This window comes from Phocoena phocoena, chromosome 1, assembly GCF_963924675.1.
Source record: "Phocoena phocoena chromosome 1, mPhoPho1.1, whole genome shotgun sequence".
Classification (NCBI taxonomy): Eukaryota; Metazoa; Chordata; class Mammalia; order Artiodactyla; family Phocoenidae; genus Phocoena; species Phocoena phocoena.
This window is the reverse complement of record NC_089219.1, coordinates 6,598,362-6,623,422: the sequence shown is the minus strand read 5'-3', so window position 1 is coordinate 6,623,422 and position 25,061 is coordinate 6,598,362.

Below are 25,061 nucleotides of genomic sequence, written 5' to 3'. Positions count from 1 at the left end.
CCTTTTTCAGTTGCTTCATTTGCAAATATTTTCTCCCATTCTGAGGGTTGTCTTTTGGTCTTGTTTATGGTTTCCTTTGCTGTGCAAAAGCTTTGAAGTTTCATTAGGTCCCATTTGTTTATTTTTGTTTTTATTTCCATTTCTCTAGGAGGTGGGTCAAAAAGGATCTTGCTGTGATTTATGTCATAGAGTGTTCTGCCTATGTTTTCCTCTAATAGTTTGATAGTTTCTGGCCTTACATTTAGGTCTTTAATCCATTTTGAGCTTATTTTTGTGTATGGTGTTAGGGAGTGATCTAATCTCATATTTTTACATGTAGCTGTCCAGTTTTCCCAGCACCACTTATTGAAGAGGCTGTCCTTTCTCCACTGTACATTCCTGCCTCCTTTATCAAAGATAAGGTGACCATATGTGCGTGGGTTTTTCTCTGGACTTTCTATCCTGTTCCATTGATCTCTCTGTTTTTGTGCTAGTACCATAGTGTCTTGATTACTGTAGCTTTGTGGTATAGTCTGAAGTCAGGGAGCCTGATTCCTCCAGCTCCGTTTTTTGTTCTCAAGATTGCTTTGGGTATTTGGGGTCTTTTGTGTTTCCGTACAAATTGTGAAAGTTTTTGTTCTAGTTCTGTGAAAAATGCCAGTGGTAGTTTCATAGGGATTGCATTGAATGTGTAGATTGCTTTGGGTAGTAGAGTCATTTTCGTAATGTTGATTCTTCCAGTCCAAGAACATGGTATATCTCTCCACCTATTTGTATCATCTTTAATTTCTTTCATCAGTGTCTTATAATTTTCTGCATAGAGGTCTTTTGTCTCCTTAGGTAGGTTTATTCCTAGATATTTTATTCTTTTTGTTGTAGTGGTAAATGGGAGTTTTTTTTTGGGGGGGGGGAGTGTTTTCTTGATTTCACTTTCAGATTTTTCATCATTATTGTATAGGAATGCCAGAGATTTCTGTGCATTAATTTTGTATCCTGCTACTTTACCAAATTCACTGATTAGCTCTAGTAGTTTTCTGGTAGCATCTTTAGGATTCTCTATGTAGAGTATCATGTCATCTGCAAAAAGTGACAGCTTTACTTCTCTTTTCCGATTTGGATTCCTTTTATTTCCTTTTCTTCTCTGATTGCTGTGGCTAAAACTTCCAAAACTATGTTGAATAAGAGTGGTGAGAGTGGGCAACCTTGTCTTGTTCCTGATCTTAATGGAAATGGTTTCAGTTTTTCACCATTGAGGACGATGTTGGCTGTGGGTTTGTCATATATGGCCTTTATTGTGTTGAGGAAAGTTCCCTCTATGCCTACTTTCTGGAGGGTTTTTATCATAAATGGGTGTTGAACTTTGTCGAAAGCTTTTTCTGCATCTATTGAGATGACCATATGGTTTTTCTCCTTCAGTTTGTTAATGTGGTGTATCATGTTGATTGATTTGCGTTTATTGCAGTATCCTTGAATTCCTGGAATAAACCCCACTTGATCATGGTGTATGATCCGTTTAATGTGCTGTTGGATTCTGTTTGCTAGTATTTTGTTGAGGATATTTGCATGTATGTTCATCAGTGATATTGGCCTGTCGTTTTATTTCTTTGTTACATCCTAGTCTGGTTTTGGTATCAGGGTGTTGGTGGCCTCGTAGAATGAGTTTGGGAGTGTTTCTCCCTCTGCTATATTCTGGAAGAGTTTGAGAAGGGTAGTTGTTAGCTCTTCTCTAAATGTTTGATAGAATTTGCCTGTGCAGCCATCTGGTCCTGGGCTTTTGTTTGTTGGAAGATTTTTAATCGCAGTTTCAATTTCAGTGTTTGTGATTGGTCTGTTCATACTTCCTATTTCTTCCTCAGTCAGTCTTGTCAGGTTGTGCATTTCTAAGAATTTGTCCATTTCTTCCCGGTTGTCCATTTCATTGGCATAGAGTTGCTTGTAGTAATCTTTCACGATCTTTTGTATTTCTGCAGTGTCAGTTGTTACTTCTCCTTTTTCATTTCTAATTCTGTTCGAGTCTTCTCCCTTTTCTTCTTGATGAGTCTGGCTAGTGGTTTATCAATTTTGTTTATCTTCTCAAAGAACCAGCTTTTAGTTTTGTTGATCTTTGCTATTGTTTGCTTCATTTCTTTTTCATTTATTTCTGGTCTGATCTTTATGATTTCTTTTCTTCTGCTAACTTTGGGGTTTTTTTGTTCTTCTTTCTTTAATTGCTTTAGGTGCAAGGTTAGGTTGTTTATTCGAGATGTTTCCTGTTTCTTAAGGTAGTATTGTATTGCTATAAACTTCCCTCTTAGAACTGCTTTTGCTGCATCCCATAGGTTTTGGGTCGTCGTGTCTCCATTGTCATTTGTTTCTAGGTATTTTTTGATTTCCTCCTTGATTTCTTCAGTGATCACTTTGTTACTAAGTAGTGTATTGTTTAGCCTCCATGTATTTGTAGTTTTTACGGATCTTTTCCTGTAATTGATATCTAGTTTCATAGCGTTGTGGTCAGAAAAGATACTTGATACAATTTCAGTTTTCTTAAATTTACCAGGTCTTGACTTGTGACCCAGGATATGATCTATCCTGTAGAATGTTCCATGAGCATTTGAGAAGAATGTGTATTCTGTTGTTTTTGGATGGAATGTCCTATAAATATCAATTAAGTCCATCTTGTTTGATGTATCATTTAAAGCTTGTGTTTCCTTATTTATTTTCATTTTGGATGATCTGTCCATTGGTGAAGGTGGGGTGTTAAAGTCCCCTACTATGAATGTGTCACTGTCGATTTCCCCTTTTATGGCTGTTATTATTTGCCTTATGTATTGAGGTGCTCCTATGTTGGGTGCATAAATATTTACAATTGTTATATCTTCTTCTTGGATCGATCCCTTGATCATTATGTAGTGTCCTTCTTTGTCTCTTCTAATAGTCTTTATTTTAAAGTCTATTTTGTCTGATATGAGAATTGCTACTCTGGCTTTCTTTTGGTTTCCATTTGTATAGAATATCTTTTTCCATCCCCTCACTTTCAGTCTGTATGTGTCTCTAGGTCTGAAGTGGGTCTCTTGTAAACAGCGTATATATGGGTTTTGTTTTTGTATCCATTCAGCCAGTCTGTGTGTTTTGGTGGGAGCATTTAATCCATTTATAGTTAAGATAATTATTGATATGTATGTTCCTATTCCCATTTTCTTAATTGTTTTGGGTTTGTTATTGTAGGTCTTTTCCTTCTCTTGTGTTTCCTGCCTAGAGAAGATCCTTTAGCATTTGTTGTAAAGCTGGTTTGGTGGTGCTGAACTCTCTCAGCTTTTGCTTGTCTGTAAAAGTTTTAATTTCTCCATCAAATCTGAATGAGATCCTTGCTGGGTAGAGTAATCTTGGTTGTAGGTTTTTGTCCTTCATCACTTTAAATATGTCCTGCCAGTCCCTTCTGGCTTTCAGAGTTTCTGCTGAAAGACCAGCTGTTAACCTTATGGGGATTTCCTTGTGTGTTATTTGTTGTTTTCCCCTTGCTGCTTTTAATATGTATTCTTTGTATTTAATTTTTGACAGTTTGATTAATATGTGTCTTGGCGTGTTTCTCCTTGGATTTATCCTGTATGGTACTCTCTGTGCTTCCTGGACTTGATTAACTAGTTCCTTTCCCATATTAGGGAAGTTTCAACTATAATCTCTTCAAATATTTTTTCAGTCCCTTTCTTTTTCTCTTCTTCTTCTGGAACCCCTATAATTCGAATGTTGGTGCGTTTAATGTTGTCCTAGAGGTCTCTGAGACTGTCCTCAGTTCTGTTCATTCTTTTTTCTTTATTCTGCTCTGCAGTAGTTATTTCCACTATTTTATCTTCCAGGTCACTTATCTGTTCTTCTGCCTCAGTTATTCTGCTATTGATCCCTTTCAGAGTATTTTTAATTTCATTTTTTGAGTTGTTCATCATTGCTTGTTTCATCTTTAGGTTTTCTAGGTCCTTGTTAAATGTTTCTTGCATTTTCTCTATTTCCAAGGTTTTGGATCATCTTTACTAACATTATTCTGAATTCTTTTTCAGGTAGACTGCCTATTCCCTCTTCATTTGTTAGGTCTGGTGGGTTTTTATCTTGCTCCTTCATCTGCTGTGTGTTTTTCTGTCTTATTTTGCTTATCTTACTGTGTTCGGGGTCTCCTTTTTGCAGGCTGCAGGTTCGTAGTTCCCGTTGTTTTTGGTGTCTGGCCCCAGTGGCTAACGTTGGTTCAGTGGGTTGTGCAGGCTTCCTGGTGGAGGGGCCCTAGTGCCTGTGTTCTGTTGGATGAGGCTGGATCTTGTCTTTCTGGTGGGCAGGTCCACGTCTGGTGGTGTGTTTTGGGGTGTCTGTGGCATTATTATGATTTTAGGCAGCCTCTCTGCTAATGGGTGGGGTTGTGTTCCTGTCTTGCGAGTTGTTTGGCATAGGGTGTCCAGCACTGTAGCTTGCTGGTCGTTGAGTGAAGCTGGGTGTTGGTGTTGAGGTGGAGATCTCTGGGAGATTTTTGCTGTATGATATTACGTGGAGCTGGGAGGTCTCTTGTGGACCAGTGTCCTGAAGTTGGCTCTCCCGCCTCAGAGGCACAGCACTGACTCCTGGCTGCAGCACCAAGAGCCTTTCATCCACACGGCTCAGAATAAAAGGGAGAAAAAGTAGAAAGAAAGAAAGAAAGAGGATAAAAGAAAGTAAGGTAAAATAAAATTATTAAAATAAAAAAATAATTATTAAGAAAAAAAATTTTAAAGTAAAAAAAAAAAAACGGACAGAACTCTAGGACAAATGGTGAAAGCAAAGCTATACAGACAAAATCTCACACAGAAGCATACACATACACATTCACAAAAAGAGGAAAAGGGTAAAAAATAATAAATCTTGCTCTCAAAGTCCACCTCCTCAATTTGGGATTATTTGTTGTCTATTCAGGTATTCCACAGATGCAGGGTACATCAAGTTGATTGTGAAGATTTAATCCACTGCTCCTGAGGCTGCTGGGAGAGATTTCCCTTTGTCTTCATTGTTCACACAGCTCTCGGGGTTCATCTTTGGATTTGGCCCCGCCTCTGTATGTAGGTCACCGGAGGGCGTCTGTTCTTTGCTCAGACAGGACGGGGTTAAAGGAGCCGCTGATTCGTGAACTCTGGCTCACTCAGGCCGGGGGGGGGGCACGGAGTGCGCAGCGAGCCTGTGGCGGCAGAGGCCGGCGTGACGTTGCAGCAGCCTGAGGCGCGCCGTGCGTTCTCCCGGGGAAGTTGTCCCTGGATCCCGGGACCCTGGCGGTGGCGGGCCGCACAGGCTCCCCGGAAGGGGTGGTGTGGAGAGTGACCTGTGCTCGCACACAGGCTTTTTGGTGGCGGCATTAGCAGCCTTAGCGTCTCATGCCCGTCTCTGGGGTCCGCGCTGTTAGACGCGGCTCGCGCCCGTCTCTGGAGCTCCTTTAAGCAGCTCTCTTAATCCCCTCTCCTCGCGCACCAGGAAACAAAGCGGGAAGAAAAATCTCTTGCCTCTTCGGCAGGTCCAGACTTTTCCCCGGACTCCCTCCCGGCTAGCCGTGGTGCACCAACCCCCTGCAGGCTGTGTTCACGCTGCCAGCCCCAGTCCTCTCCCGGCGCTCCGACTGAAACCCGAGCCTCAGCTCCCAGCCCCGCCCGCCCTGGCGGCTGAGCAGACAAGCCTCTCGGGCTGGTGAGTGCCGGTCGGCACCGATCCTCTGTGCGGTAATCTCTCCGCTTTGCCTTCCGCACCCTTGTGGCTGCGCTCTCTTCCGTGGCTCCGAAGCTTCCCCCTCTGCCACCCGCCTTGTCCGCCCGCGAAGGGGCTTCTAGTGTGTGGAATCGGTCCTTCACGGCTCCCTCCCACTGGTGCAGGTCCCGTCCCTATTCTTTTGTCTCTGTTTATTCTTTTTTCTTTTGCCCTACCCAGGTATGTGGGGAGTTTCTTGCCTTTTGGGAGGTCCAAGGTCTTCTGCCAGCATTCAGTAGGTGTTCTGTAGGAGTTGTTTCACATGTAGATGTATTTCTGGTGTATCTGTGGGGAGGAAGGTGATCTCCGCATCTTACTTTTCAGCTATCTTCCCCTAGATTCCGGCCCGCCGTCCGCATGACTCCAGTAGTTTTTTTGGGTAAAGTTTATTTGGTGCAAATAGGTTTGTGTAACTATAGTAACTTTTTAAAAAAATTGATTAATTTTAGTGTTGGCCGCATTGGGTCTTCGTTGCTGCGTGTGGGCTTTATCTAGTTGCAGCGAGTGGGGGCTACTCTTCGTTGCGGTGTGCGGGCTTCTCATTGTGGTGGCTTCTCCTGTTGTGGAGCACGGGCTCTAGGCACGCGGGCTTCAGTAGTTGTGGCACGTGGGCTCAGTAGTTGTGCCTCGCGGACTGCAGAAAGCAGGCTCAGTAGTCGTGGCGCACGGGCTTAGTTGCTCTGTGACCTGTGGGATCTTCTCGGACCAGGGCTCAAACCCGTGTTCCCTGCATTGTCAGGTGGATTCTTAACCACTGTGCCACCAGGGAAGCCCCTATAGTAACTTTTTGCTTCAGACTGGACATTGAATTGGTGAAGAGTTTAAATAGAATAATAAAAATGTGTTATTGTGGATTAAAGAAAAATGTAGGGGCAGTTTCCTGCTGGTGCAGTGGTTAGGACTTTGCACTCTCACTGCCGAGGGCCTGGGTTCAATTCCTGGTCCAGGAACTAAGAATTCCGCAAGCCGTGTGTTGTGGCAAAAAAGAAAAAAAAAAAAATCCAGGAACCCTGAAGTTTGGTCACATCTAGTTCCTCCTTTTTGAATATTAAAAAAAAAAAAAAAAGAAGTGGGTGGAGAGCATCTAACTATAGCTGTAACATTAAGGGCTTTAAGGGCGAAGAGATCTGAAGCATATCTGGCAAAATGTTAACATTTGTTAAATCTGGGTAGTGAGTACACATGGTGTCCCTTGTATTCTCTAAGTCTGTAAATTGTAGATATTTCATGAAAAGATTTAAAGATACAAAACATTTTATTCATAGTAGTAAAACGTCAATGAGAACATTATTTGGTGTGTTATAAATTCTGGAAATGATGTTGTGCGTGTACTTTTATGTAGTGACTATATTCTTTCTTTTGCCTGCAATTAGTAGTGAGTTGCAGGAAAATGACAACCTATATTCATTAACTGCATTCTTTGGATGAGACTTGTTATGGAAGACATAGCATCTGGATATGATTTAATGTAATTTCATGTTATAGCTATACTATTTCGAAGAATGCAGTATTCCTCAGACATCTCGGTTTAGACAGATGTTTGACTTACAGATCTTTTTTTTTTTGGTTTGTTTTTTGCTCTACGCGGGCCTCTCACTGTTGTGGCCTCTCCTGTTGCGGAGCACAGGCTCCAGATGCGCAGGCCCAGTGGCCATGGGCCCAGCCGCTCCGCGGCATGTGGGATCCCCCCGGACGGGGCACGAACCCGCGTCCGCTGCGTCGGCAGGCGGACTCTCAACCACTGCGCCACCAGGGAAGCCCTTAGCCTACTTTTTTTGTTAAGGGCTAGATAGTAAATGTTGTAGGCTTTATGGGCTGGGTGTTGTTGGTCACAGCTATTAAACTCTGCCCTTGTACCCCAAAACCGCCATGGATAATATGTAAACAAATCGGTATTAAAAAAATTTATTTATTTATTTATTCTCAGCTACGTCCGGTATCAGTTGCGTCACGTGGGATCTTTGATTGCAGTGTGCGGGCTTCTCTCCAGTTGTGGCACGTGGGCTCCAGAGCGTGTGGGCTTAGTAGTTGCCGTGCGCAGGTTCTTTAGTTGTGGTCCTAGGGCTTAGTTGCCCTGTGGCATGTGAGATCTTAGCTCTCCGACTAGGGATTGAACCCGAGTCCCCTGCTTTGGAACACTCATTCTTAACCACTGGACCACCAAGGAAGTCCCCAGCTTTTTTTTTTTTTTGTAACACTTTATTTACAAAATCGGGTTTCAGACCAGATTTGTCCACCCTTACCTTGCCTTTAGAAGATGCCTGATAAATACGTTCACTCTAAGGATGATGGCTCCTTAAGTATACTGTATTCCATTGAAACTTGGGGTGTCAAATGGGTTTCCTTTGTCCTCCTAGTCCACACCCACACTTTTGAGGCTTCGGAGCTGTGGTATATGAGAAATGAACCAAAGACTCTTCATGGGCAAGAATCACAGTTGTTACATGCATTCATAAATGAGTGGATGAGTGAATTCACATATCTGTTTCATCTTTTGTGCTATAAACTTAGGACTCTTGGGCATCTAGCTGGCCCATAAATTTCTTCATTTTCGTTAATAGAAAAGTCTATTGTCCTGTCCCATTTGGTAGCCACTAGCCTCATTGGCTACCTAAATTAATTAAAATTAACTTAAATGTTAATTTCTTCATACTAGCCGCATTTCAAATGCCCAGCAGTTACATGTGACCAGTAACTGCTGTATTGGACAGGACAGATACAGAATATTTTTATCTTGCTGAAAGTTCTGCTGAACAACACTGGGCTAGAATCCTGACTTAGGAGTTAGAGGAAAAAAGGCATGGAAATGTTATTAAAGCATAATGAGTAAATGATATATATTTTTTTATTTTCTAGAAGAGATACTGTGTTTTACATTTCTTTACTGGAAAGAATTTTTTGCATGGCTAGGATTAGAAAGCAGAAGTACTCCTCGTTTTGTACAATATATGAACAGATTTTGATTTTAGTTATTTCTGTCTTTATAGTTGAAAATCAAAAGTTTGGAAGCATGTTATGTTTATACCTTAGAGTAACCAAGTGCATATAACATTATTTGGAAGAAGGTCATGCTAACTAAGCAGTTGTAAAGAAAAAGGCATCATTCAGCTGATGGATGCCTCTGTGAGGTCATGGTCTCCACATCCAAACTAGGCCAGTGACAATGCCAGGTCGTCCTGTCCCCGTCCCCGTCCCCGTCCCCCTGTCCCCCTTGCCCATCATTTTTATTTCAACTATTCATTAGACCTAGGGTTTCTGTTCCTCTTTCTCTAATCCTTGCTTTCCACCTTTTGAATAGATAACTGCACTTCCTATTTCACAGAGAAAATAGAAGCCATCAGATTGGATCCTCTCAATTTCCAGCCACTAATGCTACATACCTAACTACTTACAGTTACTGGTGTTCAAAATTAATAGTCAATTTATTAAAGTTAAAAAATGTAAAACTCAGCTTTCCTTAAGCCCCAAATTTAATTTATAAGTCTCATTAGTCTATTCATGTATTCAGTACATTTTATATAAAAATATAAGAAAAATAACTTTCAAGATAGCTTTTGATGTATGTTGATTAATTCAATTTGAACAGAGTTAATTTCCTTTAAACATCCAGTTCCATTTATGAACATAGCGAACGTTAAATTACATTTAAAAATTGAATAAGCAAATGCCTGACTGGGAAAGCTTATAACGTCTTGAAACAAAATCTCCTCCAAGTACTTACACAACTTTTATAAAAATAGTTAAAAATACAGTGAATTTCCTTTAACCCAAACATGTCTTTCCTTGTTTTCCTGTTTCAAGAAATGCTGCTCATTTGTCTAAGCCAGAAACCCTGCATAGTGTAGACTCCCTCTTTCCTCCCCACTGTAAACCAGGCCTTGTTTCTTTATCCTCTGTCTCTTCCCACTCCTGTTACTCTAGTTCAGGCCACTGTCTTTCTCCTGAGTTACTTTACAACTTGGAAACCAGTCTGCTTGTTCAAATCGTGTCCCCTTCCAGTGTATTCTTCACCACTGTAGTCCTTTTGATCTTTTTGTTTTGTTTTGTTTTACAATAGCCCTATTGAGATTTAATTCGTATACCAAACTGTTTACCCACTTAAAGCATGAAATTCAGTTGCTTTTAGTATGTTCACAGAGTTGTGCAACCATCACCACAATCAATTTAGAACGTTTAATCACCCCCAGAAGAAGCCCTGTATTCATTAGTAGTCACTCCCCATTTCTTCCCCACCCACCCCTCAGCTGTAAGCAACCACTTTCTATCTCTATGGATTTGCCTGTTCTGGACATTTCACATAAATGGAATTATACAGTCTTTTGTGACTGGCGTTTTGGACTTAGCATATGTTTTCAAGGTTCATTCATGTTGTAGCATATGTCCGCACTTCATTTTTTAAAAAAAAATTTTTATTTAATTAATTTATTTTTGGCTGTGTTGGGCTTTCTCTAGTTGCGGCTAGCACCGTCTGCTATTCGTTGTGGTGCGGTGGCTTCTCTTCTTGCGCAGCCCGGGCTCTAGGCGCGAGGGATTCAGTAGTTGTGGCACACGGGCTCAGTAGTTGTGGCGCACAGGCTCTAGAGAGGAGGCGCAGTAGTTGTGGCGCATGGGCTTAGTTGCTCTGTGGCATGCGGGATCTTCCTGGACCAGGGCTCGAACCCGTATCCCCTGCATTGGCAGGCGGATTCTTAACCACTGTGCCACCAGGGAAGCCCTCATTCCTTTTTATTGTCAAACAACCGTCCATTGTATGGATATACAACATTTTATTTATCCATTCATTCATTGATGGACATCTGCTTTTTGGCTGTTAAAAAGTGCTTCTGTAAACATTGATATACAAATTTTTGTGTGGACATGTATTTTGATTTCTCTTGGGTATACACCTAGGAGTGAAATTGTTGGGTCATATAGTTCCTTTATATTTAACATTTTGAGCCAAATAGTTTTCCAAAGTGTCTGTACCATGTTACAGTCCACCAGCAGTGTATGAATGTTCCAATTTCTCTACATCCTTGATAACACTTATTGTTACCAGTTTTTTTTTTTGTTTTTTGTTTTTAATTGTAGCCATTCTGGAGGGTGTGAACTGATCTTAATTTTGATTTGTGTTTCCCTAATGGTGTTTAGCATCTTTTCTTTTACTTTTTGGCCCTTTGCTGTCTTCTTGGGGGCTTTTTGATATTTTAAAAATACAAATGTGACTGTATTAATTACCTGGGTGAAGCCCTGTCTCTGGTGGCAAACAGTCTTCCCTTTAGTCTTCCCTGCTTCTTTGACTTTTCAGCTCTTATTTAACTTTTCAGGCTTCAGTTTAGATGTAATTTCCTTCAGAAAGTCTTTCCTGACCCCCATTATTAGCATTCAACCCACCATGTTGTGATTGTTTATCTCTACTTCCTTTCCCAAGCGGGCAGTTCCCTCAGTCAGCAGGGATTGTGCCCGGCACATAGTTGGCTGAAGGACTGAATATATGGATGAGTGTGGTTTAAAAAAAAAAAAAATTTTAAAGTTTAAAAACAAATTAAAAAAAATTTTTTTTAATTTTATTTTTTTATACAGCAGCTTCTTATTAGTCATCAATTTTATACACATCAGTGTATACATGTCAATCCCAATCACCCAATTCATCACACCACCACCACCACCACCTTCCCGCCACTTTCCCCGCTTGGTGTACATAGTTTGTTCTTTACATCTGTGTCCCTATTTCTGTCCTGCAAACCGGTTCATCTGTACCATTTTTCTAGGTTCCACATATATGCGTTAATATATGATATTTGCTTTTCTCTTTCTGACTTACTTCACTCTGTATGACAGTCTCTAGATCCATCCACGTCTCCACAAATGACCCAATTTCGTTCCTCTTTATGGCTGAGTAATATTCCATTGTATATATGCACCACAACTTCTTTATCCATTCGTCTGTCAGTGGGCATTTAGGTTGCTTCCATGACCTGACTATTGTAAATAGTGCTGCAATGAACATTGGGGTGCCTGTGTCTTTTTGAATTATGGTTTTCTCTGGGTATATGCCCAGTAGTGGGATTGCTGGATCATATGGAAATTCTGTTTTTAGTTTTTTAAAGAAGCTCCATACTGTTCTCCATAGTGGCTGTATCAATTTACATTCCCACCAACAGTGCAAGAGAGTTCCCTTTTCTCCACTCCCTTTCCAGGATTTGTTGTTTGTAGATTTTCTGATGATGCCCATTCTAACTGGTGTGAGGTGATACCTCATTGTAGTTTTGATTTGCATTTCTCTAATAATCAGTGATGTTGAGCAGCTTTTCATGTGCTTCTTGGCCATCTGTATGTCTTCTTTGGAGAAATGTCTATTTAGGTCTTCTGCCCATTTTTTGATTGGGTTGTTTGTTTTTTTAATATTGAGCTGCATGAGCTGTTTATATATTTTGGAGATTAATCCTTTGTCCATTGATTCGTTTGCAAATATTTTCTCCCATTCTGAGGGTTGTTTGTTCGTCTTGTTTATGGTTTCCTTTGCTGTGCAAAAGCTTTGAAGTTTCATTAGGTCCCATTTGTTTATTTTTGTTTTTATTTCCATTATTCTGGGAGGTGGATCAAAAAAGATCTTGCTGTGATTTATGTCAAAGAGTGTTGTTCTTCCTATGTTTTCCTCTAAGAGTTTTATAGTGTTGGGTCTTCCATTTAGGTCTCTAATCCATTTTGAGTTTATTTCTGTGTACGGTGTTAGGGAGTGTTCTAATTTCTTCTTTTACATGTAGCTGTCCAGTTTTCCCAGCACCACTTATTGAAGAGGCTGTCTTTTCTCCATTGTATATCCTTGCCTCCTTTGTCCTAGACTAGTTGACGATAGGTGCGTGGGTTTATCTCTGGGCTTTCTATCTTGTTCCATTGATCTCTGTTTCTGTTTTTGTGCCCGTACTGTATTGTCTTGATTACTGTAGCTTTATAGTATAGTCTGAAGTCAGGGAGTCTGATTCCTCCAGCTCTGTTTTTTTTCCTCAAGACTGCTTTTGCTATTCGGGGTCTTTTGTGTCTCCAAACAGATTTTAAGATTTTTTTGTTCTAGTTCTGTAAAAAATGCCATTGGTAATTTGATAGGGATTGCATTGAATCTGTAGATTGCTTTGGGTAGTGTAGTCATTTTCACAGTATTGATTTTTCCAGTCCAATAACATGGTATATCTCTCCATCTGTTGGTGTCATCTTTAATTTCTTTCATCAGTGTCTTATAGTTTTCTGCATATAGGTCTTTTGTCTCCCTAGGTAGGTTTATTCCTAGGTATTTTATTCTTTTTGTTGCAGTGGTGAATGGGAGTGTTTCCTTAATTTCTCTTTCAGGTTTTTCATCATTAGTGTATAGGAATGCAAGAGATTTCTGTGCATTAATTTTGTATCCTGCAACTTTACCAAATTCATTGATTAGCTCTAGTATTTTTCTGGTGGCATCTTTAGGATTCTCTATGGATAGTATCATGTCAGCTGCAAACAGTGACAGTTTTACTTTTTCTTTTGCAATTTGTATTCCTTTTATTTCTTTTTCTTCTCTGATTGCCATTGCTAGGACTTCCAAAACTATGTTGAATGATAGTGGCAAGAGTGGACATCCTTGTCTTGTTCCTGATCTTAGAGGAAATGCTTTCAGTTTTTCACCATTGAAAATGACGTTTGCTGTGGGTTTGTTGTATATGGCCTTTATTATGTTGAGGTAGGTTCCCTCTGTGCCCACTTTCTGGAGAGTTTTTATCATAAATGGGTGTTGAATTTTGTCAAAAGCTTTTTCTGCATCTATTGAAATGATCATATGGTTTTTATTCTTCAGTTTGTTAATATGGTGTATCACATTGATTGATTTGCGTATATTGAAGAATCCTTGCATCCCTGGGATAAATCCCACTTGATCATGGTGTATGATCCTTTTAATGTGCTGTTGGATTCTGTTTGCTAGTATTTTGTTGAGGATTTTTGCATCTATATTCATCAGTGATATTGGTCTGTAATTTTCTTTTTTTGTAGTATCTTTGTCTGGTTTTGGTATCAGGGTGATGGTGGCCTCATAGAATGAGTTTGGGAGTGTTCCTTCCTCCACAATTTTCTGGCAGAGTTTGAGAAGGAAGGGCATTAGCTCTTTTCTAAACGTTTGATAGAATTCACCTGTGAAGCCATCTGGTCCTAGACTTCTGTTTGTTGGAAGATTTTTAATCACAGCTTCAATTTCATTCCTTGTGATTGGTCTGTTCATATTTTCTATTTCTTCCTGGTTCAGTCTTGGAAAGTTTTACCTTTCTAAGAATTTGCCCATTTCTTCCAGGTTGTCTATTTTATTGGCATAGAGTTGCTTATAGAAGTCTCTTAGGATGCTTTGTATTTCTGTGGTGTCTGTTGTAACTTCTCCATTTTCATTTCTAATTTTATTGATTTGAGTCCTCTCCCTCTTGATGAGTCTGGCTAATGGTTTATCAATTTTGTTTATCTTCTCAAAGAACCAGCTTTCAGCTTTATTGATCTTTGCTATTGTTTTCATTGTTTCTATTTCATTTATTTCTGCTCTGATCTTTTTGATTTCTTTCCTCTGCTAACTTTGGGTTTTGTTTGTTCTTTCTCTGGTTCCTTCAGGTGTAAGGTTAGATTGTTTATTTGAGATTTTTCTTGTTTCTTGAGGTAGGCTTGTATTGCTATAAACTTCCCTCTTAGAACTTTTGCTGCATTCCATAGGTTTTGGATCGTCGTGTTTTTATTGTCATTTGTCTCTAGGTATTTTTTGATTTCCTCCTTGATTTCTTCAGTGATCTCTTGGTTATTTAGTAACGTATTGTTTAGCTTCCATGTGTTTGTGTTTTTTATGTTTTTTTTCCTGTAATTGATTTCCAATCTCATAGGGTTGTGGTCAGAAAAGATGCTTGATATGATTTCTGTTTTCTTAAATTTACTGAGGCTTGATTTGTGACCCAAGATGTGATCTATCCTGGGGAATGTACCGTGCGCACTTGAGAAGAAAGTGTCATCTGCTGTTTTTGGATGGGATGTCCTATAAATATCAATTAAATCTATCTGGTCTCTTGTGTCATTGAAAGCTTCTGTTTCCTTATTTATTTTCATTTTGGATGATCTGTTCATTGGCGTAAGTGAGGTGTTAAAGTCCCCCACCTTTTTTTTTTAAAAAGTCCCCCACCTTTATTGTGTTACTGTCGATTTCCTCCTTATAGCTGTTAGCAGTTGCCTTATGTATTGAGGTGCTCCTATGTTGGGTGCATATATATTTATAATTGTTATATCTTCTTCTTGGATTGATCCCTTGATCATTATGTAGTGTCCTTCCTTGTCTCTTGTAAGATTAGTTATTTTAAAATCCATTTTATCTGATATGAGTATTGCTACTCCAGCTTTCTTTGGATTTCTATCTGCATGGAATATCTTTTTCCATCCCCTCACTTTCAGTCTGTATGTATCCCTAGGTCTGAAGTGGGTCTCTTGTAGACAGCATATATATGGGTCTTGTTTTTGTATCCATTCAGCGAGCCTGTGTCTTTTGGATGGAGCATTTAATCCATTCACGTTTAAGGTAATTATCGATATGTATGTTCCTATTATCATTTTCTTAATTGTTTTAGGGTGTTTTTGTAGGTCCTTTTCTTCTCTTGTGTTTCCCACTTAGAGAAGTTCCTTTAGCATTTGTTGTAGAGCTGGTTTGGTGGTGCTGAATTCTCTTAGCTTTTGCTTGTCTGTAAAGCTTTTGATTTCTCCATTGAATCTGAATGAGATCCTTGCCGGGTAGAGTAATCTTTGTTGTAAGTTCTTCCCTTTCATCACTTTAAGTATATCATGCCACTTCCTTCTGGCTTGTAGAGTTTGTGCTGAGAAATCAGCTGTTAACCTTATGGGAGTTCCCTTGTATGTCATTTATCGTTTTTCTCTTGCTGCCTTCAATAATTTTTCTTTGTCTTTGATTTTTGCCAGTTTGATTACTATGTGTATTGGCTTTTTTCTCCTTGGCTTTATCCTGTATGGGACTCTTTGCGCTTCCTGGACTTGGGTGGCTATTTCCTTTCCCATGTTAAGGAAGTTTTCGACTATAATCTCTTCAAATATTTCCTCTGGTCCTTTCTCTCTCTCTTCTCCTTCTGGGACCCCTATAATGCGAATGTTGTTGCGTTTAATGTTGTCCCAGAGGTCTCTTAGGCTGTCTTCATTTATTTTCATTCTTTTTTCTTTATTCTCTTCCACAGCAGTGAATTCTAGCATTCTGTCTTCCAGGTCACTTACCTGTTCTTTTGCTATTGATTCCTTCTAGTGTAGTTTTCTTTTCAGTTATTGAATTGTTCGTTTCTGTTTGTTCGTTGTTTAATTCTTCTGTGTCTTTGTTAAACATTTCTCGCATCTTCGGGATCTTTGACTCCATTCTTTTGCCGAGGTCCTGGATCATCTTCACTAACGTTATTCTGAATTCTTTTTCTGGAAGGTTGCCTATCTCCACTTCATTTAGTTGTTTTTCTGGGGTTTTATCTTGTTCCTTCATGTGGTACGTAGCCCTCTCTGTCTTTTCATCTTGTCTGTCTGTTAATGTGTTTTTTGTTCCACAGGCTGCAGGATTGTAGTTCTTCTTGCTTTTGCTGTCTGCTCTCTCTAAAAAAGTTTTTTACCTTGGAGTCAGTATTGCATATTTTTTGTGTATGCTTTGTTTCCCTTCATGCTTTTACAGGTGACAGGAGGGTAAGACCACACAGAGGCCACGCTATGTGGCTGCTGCTCAGCATAGCCAGAGGCCAGCTGAAGCCTTTGTGCTCTCTGCTTCACGGCGGCTGCTGCCTGCCTGCCGCAGGGCAGGGGCTGGGGGAGCCGGGGTAGGTGGGTGCTCTTTGATCTGGAGTCGGCAGAGATAATGGAAAGGGAAGATGAAGAATGGGGACCACAGAGTTCATTAGAAGCCAGGCACTCTGAGTAACAGCTTTCCAGGACTGACACTGCATGAGATGGCAGAGGTCTGATCTTGAGTGATCTTTTTGCATAGAAATAAATATATTCAGTCAACTAGGCCCTGGTTCTGCCTTTAGTTCTTTTTTTAATTATTTTTAAATGGTCTTTTATCTTATTATTATCATTTTTTTGGCTGTGTCATGGGGCTTGTGGGATCTTAGTTCCCCAACCACGGATCGAACCCAGGCCCTGGCAGTGAGAGCACAGAGTCCTAAGCACTGGACCAACAGAGAAGTCCCTGCTTTTAGTTCTTGAATTATAGGCCTGACATTCTTTTTTTTTGTTTTTAAGGAATTTATTTATCTTTGGCTGCGTTGGGTCTTTGTTGCTGCCCGCGGGCTTTCTCTAGTTGTGGCGAGTGGGGGCTACTCTTTGTTGCGGTGTGAGGGCTTCTTATTACAGTGGCTTCTCTTGCTGCGGAGCACGGGGTCTAGGTGTGTGTGCTTCAGTAGTTGTGGTGTGCGGGGGCTTCAGTAGTTGCAGCACACGGGCTCAGTAGTTGTGGCTCAGCCTCTAGAGCGCAGGCTCAGTAGTTGTGGCACGCGGGCTTAGTTTCTCTGTGGCATGTGGGATCTTCCTGCACCAGGGCTCGAACCCGTGTCCCCTGCAGTGGCAGGTGGTTATTTTTTTTACTGCTGTGCCACCAGGGAAGTCCCCAGACATTATTTTTTAATACTGTAGGGAAAAATCTGATAATGGGGATAGATTTTTTTCCTTTTAGTTTTCAAGAAGGATCTTTTATTCCTGAACTGAAAAAGTGCATTCCAGCTTGATCCTTTTATTTGGTTGTATAAAACAAGACGGAATCTGGATTTGTTTCTGTGGTTGTGACTTTACTGAGGTGAATATATTATTCTCCATCAGAATATCTAGAAATAGTGTTCCATTTTCATTTTTCTTCTCTAAAAGTGCTGTAGTTTGCAGATAAGATATTTCACAGGATAGATGTTTCCTTTTCTCAATTTACTAAGCCTTAACTTCTTTGGCTCTTTCATGCCTAGATTTTTGCTGATTGCCGGGTCATGATAATGTTTTAAATTTTGTTTCTTGCTCAAGGGTGTAAGTTCACTGTGGAGGGCAAAATATTACTTTTTTTCATAGTCTAGGATTTTTAGGCATTTTAAACGCCTACTCTTTATTTAGATGGCTTAGTTTCTCCATAAATCATACCATTAGGGCTTTGTCATACAGGGGAAGAAAGGGGACTTGACCTTATGCCAGAAACATCTAAATGTTTGAAAGAGAAGTTTTGGGGAAATGAGGGTGTTTTAGACAGAGTAGTCATCTCAGAGCAGTTAGAGCATTGTCAGAAGAAAGGCCTCTTGAGACTTCACCCAGTAGTGCCAAAACTGAGGCTTCATGAAGCCATGGCTCTTGGTCTCAGTGAATAGTAGGATTAGATATTGCTTTACCTAGCCAAATCATGGTTTTTTCTGTCCCTGACTAATCTAGGAACCAAGGAAAACGTTTATTTTTTATTATTTTTTTAGTGGTACGCAGGCCTCTCACTGTTGTGGCCTCTCCCGTCGCAGAGCACAGGCTCCGGACGCGCAGGCTCAGCGGCCATGGCTCATGGGCCCAGCCGCTCCGCGGCATGTGGGATCTTCCCGGACCGGGGCACGAACCCGTGTCCCCTGCATCGGCAGGCGGACTCTCAAGCACTGTGCCACCAGGGAAGCCCCCAAGTAAAGCATTTTAAAGAGCTGGTTCAATGGAAATAACGTTTATTTTTCACAGATTTGTATGCATGTTTTTAAAAAAATTGAGTAAATGGACACAAGTCTGTTTGCTAAAAAACTTCTGTTATAGCCTGAAAGGTGATTTAGAATTTTTTGTTCATTTATCAGATATTTGAGTACCTACCATGTGTGCTGTTTTCTCACCAGAATCTGTGGGAGACTCAGACAAATTAGATGTTGACCCTGCTACTGTGGGGCTTGTCCTTTGGTGGGGAGGTGGCACATGTATGTAATGGAAATACAGATACTTGCCATAGGAGGTCAAATGCTATGAAGTGCGGAGGAGGAAGCAGTGACCTCTCTCGTAAGGGAAGGGAATTAGACAAGATTGCGTGGAGAGGGAGGCATTTAATCTGAACATTGAAGTGAAGTTGTTTGGTGGAAAATGAGCTTTTTGGGGAAGGTTTTCTGGTGTGAGAGTTACATGGTTAGAGTTGTGCTTTAAGAAAACTATTTCTGGGATGTGATCAAAGATAGAGAGTGGAGACTTGGAGAAAACTAATGCAGAGCTTACCTTTCTAAGTGGTAGTAGAAGTGGAGAGGTGCAACAGTTGTGAGAGACGCGTAGGATCGATTGGACTTGGCAGTTGTTGGAGCCAGGTGTGGTGCTAATTGGGGCTTTTAAGCATTGATACTTAGGGGTAGGGCAACACCTTTAAAATTTGGGAACACAGGAGGAGAAAATGATTTGAATGGAAGAGAATAATAAATATAACTTTTTATGAGAAGTTGGGTGATTTTTGTCGTTAGGCCCGTGGAAATATTTAAGTAGAGCTGGGAAGAAGTCAAGGCTGAAGATAGAGTTATTGAGAGTGGGGGATTGAAGCCTTGAGATGGAATGAAATTGCCAAAGGATTTAGTATCAAGTGTGTCTTTACTAAGAATGTCACATGGCAAACCCCCAAATCCTCCAGTTTTAGGGCAGGAGTGCTCCAGAAGAGAGGGTAGTGTTTAAAGAACTCGGACGCTTCTTTGAGCTTTATTTCTCTCTGGGATTCTTTTTCTTTTTCGTAAGATTTAAGTTTATTTATTTTTGCCTGTGTTGGGTCTTCGTTGCTGTGCACGGGCTTTCTCTAGTTGTGGCGAACGGGGGCTACTCTTCATTGCGGTGCACGGGCTTCTCATCGCAGTGGCTTCTCTTGTTGCAGAGCACAGGATCTAGGCACGCGGGCTTCAGTAGTTGTGGCATGCGGGCTCAGTAATTGTGTCTCGCGGGCTCTAGAGCGCAGGCTCAGTAGTTGTGGCGCACAGGCTTAGTTGCTCCGCGACATGTGGGATCTTCCTGGACCAGGGCTTGAACCCATACCCCAACATTGGCAGGTGGATTCTTAACCACTTTGCCACCAGGGAAGCCCCAAGTTATCTGTCTTAAGCCACTACCAAATATCCTCCAGGTTCATACTAACAAAGCTATTCTAGTGGCCCAGGACCTTTACTTTTTATTTGACTCGGATTTTGTTTGGCATCTTAATCCCAGGCTGACTTTTCTGGACTGTGGTGATTGATATAAATGATTATAATTGCTATATAATTGTTTGTTCAGTGAAGTATAAGTGATAGGCCTAAATTTACTTATTTGGTGGGAATTTATGTGGAATCATTTCTCAGGTAAATCTTTTTCCCATATGGGAAGTTGGCCTTGATCAACTAGATCAAGTGTAACAGTGCACTGATCATCAATAAATATATTAGATATATAATAAGAATTAAGAATTATCATCCATGTGTTGGCAGAAAGCTCATCCCTCATATTTGAATTTTGTAGGTTTTTTTTAATATTGGATTTGGTAATGCTCTAAGTTCTTTATGGCTCTTTTGCTATTGAGCCTGGTGGGTGTATAGTTGTATGCAAGCTGCAGTCAAAGCAGCAGTATAACTTAGTTTTTGGGATAGAATTGGAAGCCACGTCTCTTGGTTTTGATTTAAAACAAAACAAAACAAAAAACTGTACTAAACCGTATTCCCTAAAGGAGAGGATAAAGAATTTTCTACTTTCCCTTCTGTTTTTCCTTACCCTACAAAGATCTTGATTTGAAAAAAATTTAACTCTTGTAAAGTAATTGTAGAGGTCTTTTCACCCTTTTTTAAAAAACATAATACCTATAAATTGAGCCTATACCAACCAAGGCCTAAGGTGCCTGTGTTTTAGTTGTGTACTTTTAGTCTTTTCCTTTCCAGTTGTTGAATATATTTTTCATTCTTGCCTGTTGAAAGGATGTATGTTCCTTTCCATGTTACACTAGTAAATTCTGAGATGTGGGGCCTGCTCTAATAATTTTCTCATATAAAAAGATTCTACATTTAGGGACTTCCTGGTGGTCCAAAGCAGGGAACCGCAGGTTCAATCCCTGGTTGGGGAATTAAGATCCCACCTGCCGCGGGGAAGTTAAGCCTGCGCACCGCAGCTATTGAGCCTATGTGCTCTGGAGCCCGCTTGCTGCAGCTAAGACCAGAGGCAGCCAGATAAACAAACAAACAAATAAATATTAAAAAAAGAAATAAAAAAGATTCTACATTTAATTATCATCTCAGGAAGAGGTAATAATTAACAGTAAAATATTAATTTTTCTAAGGAAAAATTATAACCTTTCAGTGATTTAAATACTTTGTTTTCTCTGATAATCTGTACTAAATATCTTCTTAGATTGTACCTTCTGTTGAGGTGAGAGAATAATCTCATTAAAGTCCTTATATGAGTATTAAATATTCAACATCTTTATGATGGGGAAGAGGGGTGTGTTTGGTAAATAGAATGTTTGGTCTTTTGGTTGAACTAATACTTGGGAATGGAAAAAAAAAAAGGTGAAGTCCAACTAAATAACAAGTTACCAGTATTTTGTACTAGTTCTCTTAATCCAGCTACAAAGTTTGATCAGCTGTTGGGAGAATTAAGAACAGAAAAATATAAGCAGCAACAATGAGCTTATCCTGTTTTCTTCTCATTGTTTTGTATTTGCTCCTCTGATAAGCTTATGGGGAATCTGTAAACTCCTGGTCCCTTTTCTTAGAGCATCACATTAAGTATTACATTAGTGATGCTAAAGAGAGTTTGATTTTGGCAGCCTATGTAGCTCATTCACTTAGTTGTGGGTAGAGGATGAGAGTTTCCAGTGGTGTTTCCTCGGTGTTAATTTTAGAAAATATTGATTATTTACTGAAGAAACGATGGAGCAAATAATTTGCTAATCTAGGGAAAGATTATACAGGATAGTGGTTATTAGAGCTAAATTTCATTTAATAGCAATAGGAAAATGTTTACTTTGTGACACTTGCCATTTCTTGCCATTTTGTTTTTGTGTGCCTGTGTTTTACGTTGAGCAGCAAGTAGCTTCGTTATCTTTCACCACTGGAAGCAGTGAAGAAAAATAAGTGACTTTCTAATGAGGGGATTATTTTCAAAATTTCAAACCCGCTAAAACTAAAGAGATTATTTTCGATGCCAAATGAATATAATTGCACATTTTTCTCCTAATGTCAAAGTGATCCCGATCATCAAAGAGAACTTTCAAAAAGATACAGTAGGTCAGCAAAGCAGACCAATACTTTAGAAAGAATATTACCAGTAGTAAAAAGGACAGAATTATGATAGTTTGATGCATTAATTTTAATAATTTTTCCCCCTTAGCTCTTGAGTCAAGATGAGAAAAGTTAAACAGAAGTATGGTTCTCATTTTGATTGTACTGAATTATTATATAAAACGCTCTTCTCCCTTCAGGTGCAGAATCAGGGTTTAGTTCCTTTTTGTTTAAAAGAGTGTGGGTAAGTGAGGCTAATTTTCTATAGCAGTGGAATTAACAATTCTTTTCACTGAATCAAAGCAATGCAATAAAAAATGCAGTAATTTGAATATAGCAGTCTAGGCAGTAGTTATTACAAGTGGTCTTCTGCCTTTTAAAATAGCAAATTGTTAGAGATGATCTAATTCTGTTTTATGAAATAGTTGCTCGTAAAAATCCTTGTTCCTCAGGCCTCCCTGGTGGCGCAGTGGTTAAGAATCCTCCTGCCAGTGCAGGGGACACGGGTTCAATCACTGTTATGGGAAGATCCCACACGCTGCGGAGCAACTAAACCCATGCGCCACAACTACTGAGCCTGTGCTCTAGAGCCCGTGCGCCACAACTACTGAGTCTGTGCTCTAGAGCCCATGAGCCACAACTACTGGAGCCCACATGCCTAGAGCCCGTGCTCCGCAACAGGAGAAGCCACCACGATGAGAAGCCCGCACACCGCAACGAAGACCCAGCACAGCTTAAATAAGCTTAAGTTTAAAATAAATTAAAAATAATTACTTGTTCCTTGTCTTATAGCTATTATAAAATTGGTAAGTTCTTTTATTAACTTTTTTCCTTTGTAATATAGTATTTTGTTCCAGTGGTCTGCCGCAGATTTTGGGGGCTCTCCATTTTATGAATATGTTATAAGTGCATTCTAAGAAGGTAGCTTATTTTTGCTGATGTGCCTGCCTAGAAGTCCTTTTTTGCTCCTCTGCAGGTTGTCAGTTAAATGGTCTGCTTTTTAGATTTTTTAAAACAAATTTTTGGCTGCGTTGGGTCTTTGTTGCTGCACTCCGGCTTTCTCTAGTTGCAGAGAGTGGGGGCTTCTCTTGTTGTGGAGGAGGGGTCAAGGCGTGTGGGCTTCAGTAGTTGTGGCGCGTGGACTCAGTAGTTGTGGGCTTAGTTGCTCCACAGCATGTGGGATCTTCCCAGGCTAGGGATCGAACCCATGTCCCCTGCATTTGCAAGTGGATTCTTAACCAGTGTGCCACCAGGGGAGTTCCCTGCTTTTTAGATTTTTAAATTCTTTGTACCAATTCCATGTGCCACTTGGTATACCATTTAGTCTTTACCTTACACTGCCTTTCAACCCTCCCCAGAGGTGGATTGTCCGTGGAGCTAATGAAGCTTAAACCAAAGGGACCCTCACTTGCATGATCCCCTTGGCATTTTAGAGACAAAATTTTGTAGTCTTTTTCTTAAAGAAGTCCCTGCAATTATGTAAACATTAGATCCCAGAAAACCTGCCTTTTCTAAAATAGAAGACTGTTAGAAGAGATGAGGAACAAAAGTAAGTGTAGATTGTTAGCTTAAAAAGAATACAAACAGAATCTTTGAATGGGCTCGTGTGTGATGTCAGATTTAATTTATCATGATAACCATCAGTAGTGCACTAGATGTTTTGGCTGTATTTAGCTTCATATTAAATTAGGCATGGCCAGTGGCCTCCAAAGTCCATCTGTACTGCTGCCAAAGGTAGCACTGAAGACAGAGCCTTTCCTGTTACCACTGCTAGCTGCTCTTCCCCTCTTGCCATGATATTTAGGCTTTCAAATTGCTCTTGCAAAAGGTGAGTCTTTGTATTTGAAATTTGTATTCTCTAAATTTTCTCTACTGAATGAAGTGGTTTGTATTTCTCTTTTCATTCCAATAGGTAGTCATTTAAAATTTTTGCTGATCCATGAACCAGTGGAAACAAATCAAATAAATAAGATTGGTTAGGAGTTTATTGAGGCCTGAAGTCTAATGAGAGGGAAGCCATTTATGCACAAGTAACAAACACGTGTATGCCTGAGAAGATTTTTCTGTACCTGCTACTAATCACGGAAAAAACAATTAACTTACAGATTTTGTCATATATATATGTATTAAGATCTGAAAATCCTTAGTTTTATTTACACTCAGACGTGTTAAAATCACTCATAACCTTTATAAGGATTTAAATGAATACACCTTGACTTTTACTTGATTCCTACTTCATCAGCGTAATCAGAGAATGCATGGATTCTTTTCCCGTGAGTGAGGGTAAAACATACATCTGCAGTGTTCTTTGCGTGAGGATTATTAAGATGGCAGACCTTGCAGATCATACAATTTCCTCCCATACATGCTCTCTCACTCTTTCCTAGAAAAGCATTTAGACATCTCTGAAATTAGACCTGTAAAGCCTGTTCTAACGCCAAAACAAATATCTTGGAATTTTTATCATAATGTTGCTGTTTAAGGTCCTAAACGTCTTCTATTTAAAATGAAATTCTTTTGTATTAACTTCCTTTCATATGCTAGCTTTCACCAGACTGCAGAATTGCCTGATTTGACTTTCTAATGTAACTGTAATGAATCTTCTGGGAAGCCAAACGATTGAACACACGCGCTCTGCAACTCCATTGTAAAATATTCGATGTTGCTGATTAAAAAAGGGAAAAAAATCAAAAAAGAATTGGGGGTGGGAGAGAAAAATAATAAACTCCCTAACACATATTAAGACTTAAAACCAAACATATTCTCTCAGGGATTTCAGCCTTTACTAGACATCATGATGTGCAATAATACCTTGCTTGAGCGTATCCAGGAGCACCTTAATAAAAACATCAAGCTGGGGGGAGGCAGAGTCAGCTTTGTAAAGCCAGAATGAGGGCATATGATTACAGTCGGTTTTGACACGTTTATCTGAAAAGGCACTTGGAAAAAACCTGGTCCATTTGCACAAGCAGACAAATTGCTCTATGCATTAATGTTGAGTAACCAGCAGAGTTAAATATTTGCTAGCCAATAAATGCAGCAGCTACGCACACCAGAGTCCAGATGTTTAAAGGTGGTCTCTCAAGTGTATGTTCCTTATGACATACTTGGGGTCTTATTTAACAGCCAGAGAAGCAAGAGGAA